This window comes from Hetaerina americana, unplaced genomic scaffold, assembly GCF_022747635.1.
Source record: "Hetaerina americana unplaced genomic scaffold, ioHetAmer1.1.p SCAF_6, whole genome shotgun sequence".
NCBI lineage: Eukaryota > Metazoa > Arthropoda > Insecta > Odonata > Calopterygidae > Hetaerina > Hetaerina americana.
In genome coordinates, this window is record NW_027287205.1 from 17,596,996 (window position 1) to 17,607,702 (window position 10,707).

Here is a 10,707-nt window from a genome sequence, read left to right on the forward strand (position 1 = left end):
TGGGCGCGGCAAGGGGACTACGGCCACTCCCCTTCCCCCCGCACCAGGCCCCCGCGCGGATATCGACCGCCGGTCGGGACGGGCAGCGAGGCTGCAGGGGGCGCCGGCGAAAAACAAGCGCCGACCCCTCGACATGCACGAGGGCACACAATCGTCGGGCGATTCTCGGGGCGGGCTGGGGACTTGGACGCTCAAACCACGTATGCCTCACGGTCACCGACCACTGCCTCGACTCCACGCCCTCTGACCATGCGCCCGAAATAGCCAGCCCTTCCGCCCTCCGAGCCACATTCGCGCCTCGAAACATCGTGGTAGTAGCGGTCGTGAGTGGGGAGGAGACCGACGGCCGAGGTAGTCTGCGTCATTAGGATTGGGAGATTCTGTAAAAGAGGATGCTCGAGGGGAGAAGGATAGGGCGAAACCCGGCGTCGGCATTAGCCAGCTCCCGACAGAAGGAGCGGAATGATCCGCCGTTCAACGACCCATCCAACGGATGCCGCGACAGACAGCGCTCTCCGGGTAGAAAGCAGGCGGGGACCAAGATACCAATAAATGAATAACCCCACCGCAGTCGAAAATCGAACCCAGCCCCTCGAGGTGGACACTAGCCACCGCACCAACCCGCCAAGTCAACGTCTCTCCCCGACCCCGTCCTCCGCCCCATCCACCCCCATCCACCCCCAACCGACCTCCTCCGCCGTTCTCCCCGCTCTCCGCTCTGCTCCCGAGAGGCCTCTTTTACGAGCGCGTCACCGCCATGTTCCGGGAACGAAGCTGGCTCAGAGGACGTGAGGTCAAGGACGCGCCTCGCAACGGCCCGCAGCCGTCGGCGACCAAGAGACATTGCGTCCACTCGCGCCGGGGATCGCAACGGCCGCTATTGTGCCCCGCGTCCCTTCAGGGGCAAAATCACGCCATCAGCGGCGAGAGAGAAGGGGGTGGCCGAACACACACGCGAGGGAGGGGTTGCTGGGGGGGGGGGGCGATCACCTCACCCCGCGAGTCAACGGTCGCGATCCATTCCCAGAGGGAGGGGTATTGCCCCGTGCGCGCAGATGTGCACCACGGTCGCCGACACACACGGCTGGGCGAGGGGGGAGAGGGGGGGAGGATCTTGCCAGTGGAGAGCGGCGGGCGCAGTGTGTCGCGGGGCGACCGTGGTCAGCGTCCGTCCGTCCGAAATGAAAACAGAAATCCAACCTGCGTCCGTCGGGGGCGACGGACGCACGCTCTTTACCTTGCGTTCAGGATGCTCGCTCGCTGTGCGTCGTCGCGGTGCTCGTCCTCCGGTGCGTGTCCTCAGATGCAGAAGCGACTCGGGGAAGAAAAGGCGAGAGAGAGAGCGCGTCACAGACACACACACGCACACACACTCGCGAGCACGCACGGGCACGGCCAGGCGGAGACTGAAGCACGGGAGCGGTGGAGAGTGGTGGCAGGTGCCGCTGAGCCGTGTGCCATATAAGGCCTCCGCGGGATTATTTTCGTCTGAGCCGGCGGCGGGGCGATTGCCTACGCCGAGGGGCGGGGGACGGGGAGGGTATGGTGGTACCATCTGCTGGCAGCGCATGGAAACGAGTCGCCTGGCATCGAGGAATGAGACATCTGACGGGTATGACGGAACTCCTTCCGATTGTACGGCGCACGAATGAGGGCATATGAAATTCTGATCTTCGTCATTCTGAGGTGCAAACTCCATTCGGAGCCACATTTGGTTCAATAACTCGTTAGAGAATAATCCAGTTAAAAATATAAACTACTTGTGACTCAACAAAATGTAGATTAAAATGTATAAATCGAAAACTGAGTTCAATAATTCCTTCGTTAATGAAAATATAACTACCGCGCAAGGGAACTTTCACATAGACCATAAACACAGTAATCAACCCGAAGGTCGGCATAGTTGGTGATGGTAGAGTTCACCCAGTACTAAGCCCGACGCCGTGTGAAATTCACACATCAGGGTAGGGGGGCCAGTTCCCTTCCCTGTGCCGGTTATGGTTTCCCAGGAAGATCTGGTACCCGAAAAATCACATAGCTTGGGTGGAGCTGCAGGTGCACACAGTGGCTTGCCCTGGAATCGAACCCGGGACCCTCCGGTCAGCAGTCCAACGCTCTACCTACTGGACTACCGCGACCCATATATATGTATGCATAATTATTTATTATTATTAGGTAATCTACTGGTTAAGGTAGGTTTTTGGATGGATACAGCTCCTAAAGAAATACTTTGTGATTCCTATGAAAACCCAACATCCTATTCTACATCAGACCCCTCTTCATCTCTGAGTACCTTCTTCCTCCCTTCATCCAGTCCAACATCCCTATCCTGTTCCTTCCCTTTCCTCTTTTGCCCAACATTCTCTCCTCTATCACAGTCTTCAACATCCCGCTGCCAATAAATACCCCCTTCATCCACCTTTCCTGCCCCCATTGGATTTCTCTCAACAAACCTCTACCTTCGCCCACCATACCAAGTACTTCCTCATTTGTTTTCTTCTCTGTCCATTTCACCTTCTCCATTCTTCTCCACACCCACATTTCAAAAGCCTCCAGTCTATGTCTATCCTCCCGCTTCAATGACCACGTTTCCGCGCCGTACATAGCTACGCTCCATATCAAAGTTTTCACGAGTCTTTTCTCAATATCCTTACTCAATGTCCCCGTCATCAACTCCCTCCTCCTTGTAAAAGCCTCTTTGCCTAGCGCAATTCTTCTCCTTACGTCCCTACTACTTTGACCGTGTTGGTCCAAAACACTACCGAGATACGTAAACTGTTCTACCTGCTCTAGTTTTTGCCCTCCTGTTTTAATGTTAAGCTTGGCCTTTTTCTTCCTAGAAAATCGCATTACCTTTGTTTTATTAGTATTGATTTTCATCCCATACCTGTCGCAGTGAATTTCCAATTCACTCAGCAATGCTTGCAACCCCTTGGCTGACTGACAAACTAAAGCTTGGTCATCAGCAAACCTAACTGATTTTACGAATTCCCCGCCCACTTTCATTCCTACCTCCAGTTCTTCCCATGCCTCTTTAATCATTTCCTCTGCATACAGGTTGAACAGCAACGGTGATAATGGGAGTCCCTGCCTTACACCTTTTCCTAACACTGCCCAACCGGACTCCCCGTTCCCCATCCGCACCTGAGCAGTCTGAGACATGTACAGGTTGCGGATTAGCCTCCTTTTCCTCCAATTTATTCCTATTTTCTGCAATATACTCGTTAGTTTTTCCCAATTCACTCTATCAAACGCTTTTTCGAAATCTACGAAGCAGGCAAATACCTCCTGGTTGTGTTCTATATTCCTCTCGATTAATAATCTCATTACTGCAATGGCATCACGCGTACCTCTCCCCTTCCTAAACTCAAACTGATCATCCCCTAAGTAATCATTAGCCCTACTATCTATCCTTTTGTGTATTATCCTGAGAACAACTTTAGCTGCGTGGGATATCAAACTTATCGTCCTGTAGTCCTCACATGATGTAGGCTTTACCTTTTTCGGAATAGGAACTAAAACTGATCTCACAAAGTCTTCCGGCCAGATCCCTTCCTCATAAATACTACGGATCAGCCCATATAGCCTCTTCCTCCCACATTTTCCTAAACATTTTAATAGTTCTGCGGGAATGTTATCCACCCCCACCGGCTTGTTTAGTTTCATCTCCCTTAATGCCCTTCCTATCTCATCGTCTAGTATGCCTGGACCTAAGCTATCTTCCTCTACGTCTTGTTCCTTTTCTATGTCTATCTTTATTGGTCTAAGTTCTCTACTATACAGTTATTCTATATATTCCTTCCATCTCTTTTGGATCTTTCCTACGTCGACTATTTTCTTACCCGGCTTATCTCTAACTGCTATCATCGACCTACCTTTCTTACTTCCCGATAAAGATTTAACATTCCTTAACAGCGCACCAATTTCACCCTTCCTCTGCAAACTTTCGATATCCTCACACTGGGTCTTCCACCATCCTTCTTTTGCTTTATTTGTTGCCCGCCTGAATTAATTGTTTAATTATTTGCACTTCGTTTTGCCTAATTCTGTATTTACATTCTTCCTTTTTCTCCGCTCATCCATCTTTGTGATCATCTCATCCGTGATACATGGTTTCCTAGTTCTTTTAGCGTTAACGGTTCCAATAGTGTCTTTTTTGGCTTTCGATAACCCTTTCTTGATACTTTCCCATTTTTCTTCGATAGTACTTAGCTATTTACCATCCTCTATGATTTCCTCTACCGCCATTTTGTATTCCTTCCTTTTCAAACCATTTAATGCTTCTACATTCCATTTTCTTACTCGCCGCCCCTGCCTTATCTTTTTAAACGGACGCTAGATTTCATAACAACTAAATTGTGGTCAGAGTCCGCTTCCGCTCCCGGGAAGCTGTGCGAATTCATCACACTCTTCCTAAACCTGTGTCTAACCAGAATACAAACCAGCTGATACCTCTCTAAGTCACCTGGAATTTTCCATGTACACCCGCATCTTTTGTGGTGTCTAAACCAAGTGTTGCTGATGACTAACCCCTGTCTTCTGCAGAACTCAACTGATTTCTCCCCGCAGTCATTCCTCTTGCCTAAACCATAGTCCCCCAACTCATCACCGTCTTCGACTGACACCATCACTTACTGGCCGCCCCACTGGGGTCAGACGCCATTGCAGCCGCCTCACTGAGGAACAGACGCTGCGTGGACTACCTTTCGTCTGGCTGCTAACCTTCGACCTATCTGGCATTGGTGACCCTACCAGGAGCAATTATATTACTCCCGCCAGCTGAGCTCTAGGGGTCATCGGAACGCACAAGCCCTTCCACCACGTCAAGGTTCTAGTCCGGGGAGGGGTATGTATAATATATATATATAAATAATATATATAAATATATATATATAATATATATATAAATATATATGTATATATATGTATGTATATATAGAAAACTTGGACAGGAACAAACAATATAAGAACGCATAAAAAGAACACTCACAAGTTATTTCTTAATCCTTTCGACGGAATTTAGCTCTTTCTCCCTCGGAAGAAACAGTAGTGTGTGTGTGTGTGTGTGTGTGTGTATATATATATATATATATATATATATATATATATATATATATATGTGTGTGTGTGTGTGTGTGTGTATATACATATGTAAACCGAAGGTGAAAAGGACAGAGAAGAAAACAAATGAGGAAGTGCTTGGTATGGTGGGCGAGGACAGGGGTTTGTTGAGAGAAATCCTATGGAGGCAGGAAAGGTGGATGAAGGGGGTATTTGTCGGCAGCGGGATGTTGAAGACTGTGATAGAGGGGAGAATGTTGGGCAAACGAGGAAAGGGAAGGAACAGGATATGGATGTTGGACGGGATGAAGGGAGGAAGAAGGTACTCAGAGATGAAGAGGGACCTGATTTAGAGTAGGATGCTGGATGTTGTGTTTTGCTAGGAGTCACAAAATATTTATTTAGGAGCTGTGCCATCCAAAAACCTACCTTAACCGGTAGATTACTTTATAATAATAATATATATAAACCATAAAAGAACATCCCTATTTCCTACCAGTGAAGGGGTTATGGTGCAGGCATACAAAATCAAATTATACACATATATACAGGGAATGGTCATGATTTTGTGACATTTGAAATACTCCCTGCAGGATTTTCTTGCATTTAGTTTAAATATAACCCTTAATTCCCGTGTTAGAAGTGTGAGTATTCTATTGACGTTCCCGTGGGCTGAACTCCCCCAGCATCGTCTGCCTTGAATCAAACTGACCTTAGGGTTGATAGCCGTTTCCGACCGCCCACTCTACATTTTCAGGATTCTGTACGCATCCACGGCTAAGTTGATAGTAGACATGTTACACTGTAATATCAGTAAATCTGCGGGCATCATCAACAAAAAATAGGTTTGATTACACGCAAGGATGTTTACCCGCATGAATACGTACTTGAGATAAACTGCTTGACTCCCAAATAATCGTCCTTCAATGCAAGATATTTAAAACGACACTGGCCATATTTTGTTCATAAAAATTGGGCAGAATTCGGTCCCATATTCTTCAGGGATTATTTCTATTTATATTTTAAGGCTGACTTTCTCCTTCTGGAATACCAATTTGAAAATTTGAGTTGCGAATTGGTAGTGAGACTAGCTCGACCCCGCATGGCACTTCGCGCCGGGATTCGCTTACGATGCCATGCAAGTATGAATCACGTTGGATCTTGGGACAGAGTATGGACTCAGGAGAGTTAAAAGAGGGAGGAGTTAAGGCGTCACGGGAAACAACCAAGCCAACACAACAATAAGTGCGTTAATGGGCATGTGCACGATATTTCTTATCGTAATCTAACTTTTGATGATAAGACTAATGTTAACGGTCGGATCACAATCATCCCCCTCCCCATTGCGATTCGGGAAGAACAAAGTTATAGATATTTAATGACCATCCAATCGAATCGCCAAAGGGGTGCGTTTTGTGAGTCGAATCGGAGATGCCTACAAAATGTGCAATCTTATAAATGCTTACGATATGAAATGAAAACTCCCACCGGAGGTAAGTACGCAAAACTTTAAACTACACAATAAAAATACGTTAAGCATAATATAAACCTGAAACAGTGAGCCGCATAATATTGAGGTTGACAGTCGTGCAAAGAGTGGTGAAATGTGACCAATACCCTTGGAGGAAGCCACATATCGACCATAACTCTGATAAGTGGAAGTTGTTTACCTCTGAGTTTGGATTACACTCCTTTAAAATAATGAACCCTATTGTGTTTTCAAAAAACAGTGTGGTCGTGCGAAAAAGAAATAATTTCCAAAAGATAAGACTTAAAATCTAATTTTAACGTTCTTTTTAGATCGCATAATATATGAATAAAAAGTCGTGGCTGTCCACTGCAGAAACGTGCCATTGTAATGAAAAAAATTGTTCTGACACTTGGATAATTAAAAATTTCTCTACATAATTTCCATGGGTAACTTAAAGCGACAGAGAGAGCATGTCATTCTTGTATACAGGCATCTTCGAAGCTCTACCCCATTTTTACAGACATTTGTCATGACCTCTCATTCGATACATTCAATTAACCCCGCGACCATCCGAGCTATTCATTGACAAACAAATAGGTGGTTAGCAAAAGAAAGTATGAGAATATTGTACGTGAGAAAAATAATATATTTTTTTATCTCAGGCATAATCTTTCTTCCTATCGCGTTCAAGATGTCAGCGACGGGAGACAGGAAAAAGTGTCAAGGTGGCGACCACCGACAAATCTGTAACCTTAGACGATAAAGTCACCATTTTTAATGAATAAGTACTCGCCTTATGATAGATGTTTTAAATAAGATCTCAGAAACAAAATTGTTCCCAAAAGAACAAACAAATCAATGATTGAGTGCTCCTGATGACAAGAGTAATGTCGTGGTGGACAGAATAACTACGTATATATTTGGGACTATAAAATTTAGAGAAAGCGAAGTGGTGGGGGAGAAGAGAGTGCTATCAAACCGCGACGACTGGGTGAATATGCATGTAGAAGGGTGAAACGCTTTAAAGAGTGGTTATTCATTTCCGACTGGTCAGTCTAGCAGAGAAATTTAAACGGCATGCCTTCTTTCAGCATGAGTACATTAATCACACCGTTACAGCTCACTTAGGCGTTTTATGAAAGGCATAAAGGACCGGCAGCTGGAACGACATCAAGAAATCACTGTACAAGTCAGGCTTTCTGCACGCTGTTGAACAAAAAATGTAAGTAAGAGACCGAAATTGAGAGCCATCAGATGGTATCTCTGGAATATTATATGTTAAGCAAGGATGTTATTTTGTAATTAATTGACGAGCCCTGATGTGGAATGTGGGTAATTATTCAGCGTCTCCCGAAAAACGGAAAAAGAATAATCTAAAAATTTTATTACATATATGACCGATCTGGCGTTGTAAACACTGCCAATGTAGTCTTAGAAGTTTGGGTTAGTGGAGCGAATCTCACACTCGTACATGTTTATCAAGAACCGGATACATGCATCTCCGATACAGATTTTCTCCCCAGGTATATCAAACCCCGTCCATTTAGACGGTCTTGGGGAACGTCCGTCCCATGTGAAATAGCCACCACACTAGGCACGAGATCATCTTGAAATATACCTTGACTTCCAGGAGAGTATTTGGGAAAGAATAAGAGAGGACTACCATAACCAGCTAAACGTAGACTAAATAAGGCTGGCAATGCTGTATGTCTCTCATACTAATGATTCGAATACCATAACGTACGCTATGGGTACCTCAAATTCTCCACTATACTTGTACCTCAACTAGGATGGTACTAGGGTGATTCGAGGTATGTACTTATCGCCGACGCATCGAAATGAAGTTGGGATGAAAATGATGACTTTGCATGTTCAGGCGATGGTTGCAGTGAGGGCAATTTGGAAGAGGACGAAGGGACCTCCAGTGGCCCAGCGTTATCATGGTAAATATTTGTGAAAAAAAAACGTGAAAAATTTCCTCAATGTCAATAAGACATTTTATAAAGTATGATCTTGTGCTTTCCCGGCGAATTGCTGTGGAAAAGGCTTTATCGGGGCTTCTACCGGGTCAGTTCCTCCATCGATGACGCCAATGTTTCGGAAAACGACGCGTTTTCCGAAACGTTGGCGTCACTAATGGAGGAACTGACCCGGTGGGAGACCCGAATAGCCTTTTCCAGAAGGCATGTTATATTTTCTTCGATAAGTGGTTATGGAACTTGGTAAATTAAAAAAAATGAATACCCGTTTTAATATTAAATAACTTCAATTCTTGATCATAGATTTTAGAGCCGTGACAGCCATACTCGAAAGGGCTTCCGAGGACATTGCTACCTTCGTAGATACGAGTTCAAACTATTAATGTTGCCCGGCTGTGGAGATTGGAGTAGGCGTCGATATATGTATGTATATTGGATATATATCGGCCTGTATATATCTAAAGGTCGTACCTGATCTTTTGCGATGATACTCGTGCACAGGTGATGGACTTGGGGTTAAAATTGGCGAAGAAGATAAGGTTTGATAGCACGAGAATTTGTCGTTACCAACACTTTTGATATCCAAATTCAAGTTCACTAATTGTCAGCTGGACTTTTTTTGATAACTGAACGTTTTATAAGTTTATAAATGAAAGGATTCACACGTCAGAGCGGGAAAAAATGAACCTCAGGACGTTTGGGGTCGAGTGCCCGAACATTGCTGAACCTTTAGAGAGTGGTCCAAAATTTGAGAAGTTGATTTCAGGAGTCGATGCCTTGGTATGGATAAATAGACTGCCACACTTTTATCCTACGTCTATAAGGCAAGAGCAACTGTTCACCTTCATATATTGCAACATTTCGGTAATCCACCTGGAGAGTCTTTCACCTTGGTCGCGGAATATTTCACCCAACGCGAAGTAAAATGTAATATTGAAAAATCCAATGGATGAATAGAAGTTTCAATATATACCGAGGCAGGTGAACCCTTCCTTACCGACTAAACGATACAACGACTTGTACGCCAATGTCAGGCATCAGGGGAACTTCTGGTCTAAGAGACAGAGGAAACGCCCACCTCTAGCAGGGTAGGTATCTCCTGCGAAAAGGATCGAATGCTCCGATTCATTAATCACACATTTTCGGGTGACACAGCGCAAATATACGCTCCTGGGCATGAATCAAGGTCTGAAATCGAAGCTCAATGAGATCTATATTCTAGAAGTAATGAGAACCATTCGGGGTGCAATAGTACATGCATTACGGACAGCGATTACCAAATAAGTGAGAGATAAAATTTATCGAGTGCTGCTAAACACTCTAATAGAGATTCATAATCAGTGATTGGATGGCCAAAGTCAAAGCCGTTCCCAAACAAATGCGCGAAAAGAAATTACTTTGCATATGAGGAGGTTCCATCAAAGCCCTTGGGGAGACTGAGTAACCTGTTGAGTGGCGCGCTAGGCAGTTTCTTGCGATGTATAAGTGTGTTTTGGTCGATCCCAGGAAGACGGAAGTGATTTCTATGGGTATCCTAATGTATGATTTGGACCACCGCTTAGAAAAATAACAAATGCGAGGCGGAAAAGCAACAACCATATAAGGTATTTATCAACCGCAACAGAAAGGTTATTTAATATTATGATAAAAAGAGGTTTCTTAGGAATAAATAAATAGGTAGACGAAAAATGGAGTAAATTCTCCTGGAACAGTCATGGAATCGGCAGTCAGACGCAAGTTTTCCAGAGAAGCAAAGGTGTTGATGGCCTCACCACCAACCTATGAAGCCATAAGACAGAACCAGATAAATGTTATGGATCCTGAGAAAATCCTCGGAAAAACCAAATCCCCGACCTCGCCAAGAGAAAGCGCTCTCCTTGTCGGTACATTGCTTATCAAGGTGGTTTTGGCTGCGACTAACCACAGATATTTGAGGGTAGGCTAGCAGTAGACTCTATACCACAGATTTTCGTCTTTTTGTGTGAATACGGATGCCTAGGAAGGAAAGACTGCCACTAGTTTTATTCTTCCTGGTGAACGGATGTTGCTGAGGAGCCGATTTCGGCGATTCCTCTTAAAAATTCTCCAAAAATGAGTTCGCGGGAATCCCTAGGCAACACCATCCGCCTACTCTTAGAAGTACGCGTAATTAAGGAAATACATTGAAACGTGGTGAAATAACTCCACCATATTACT

General features: G+C 45.1%; 1 protein-coding gene across 1 annotated transcript in view; it reads right to left on the minus strand.

Moving 5' to 3' along the window:
* LOC139694990 (uncharacterized) overlaps positions 1–1,461 on the minus strand; it is a 229,338-nt gene extending 227,877 nt beyond the window's left edge. Inside the window, exon 1 of the mRNA XM_071593552.1 lies at positions 1,238–1,461. The gene's annotated coding sequence lies outside the window, so the exon portion shown is untranslated. The remainder of the gene's footprint in view (positions 1–1,237) is intronic.
* Between the last annotated feature and the right edge of the window lie 9,246 nt (positions 1,462–10,707).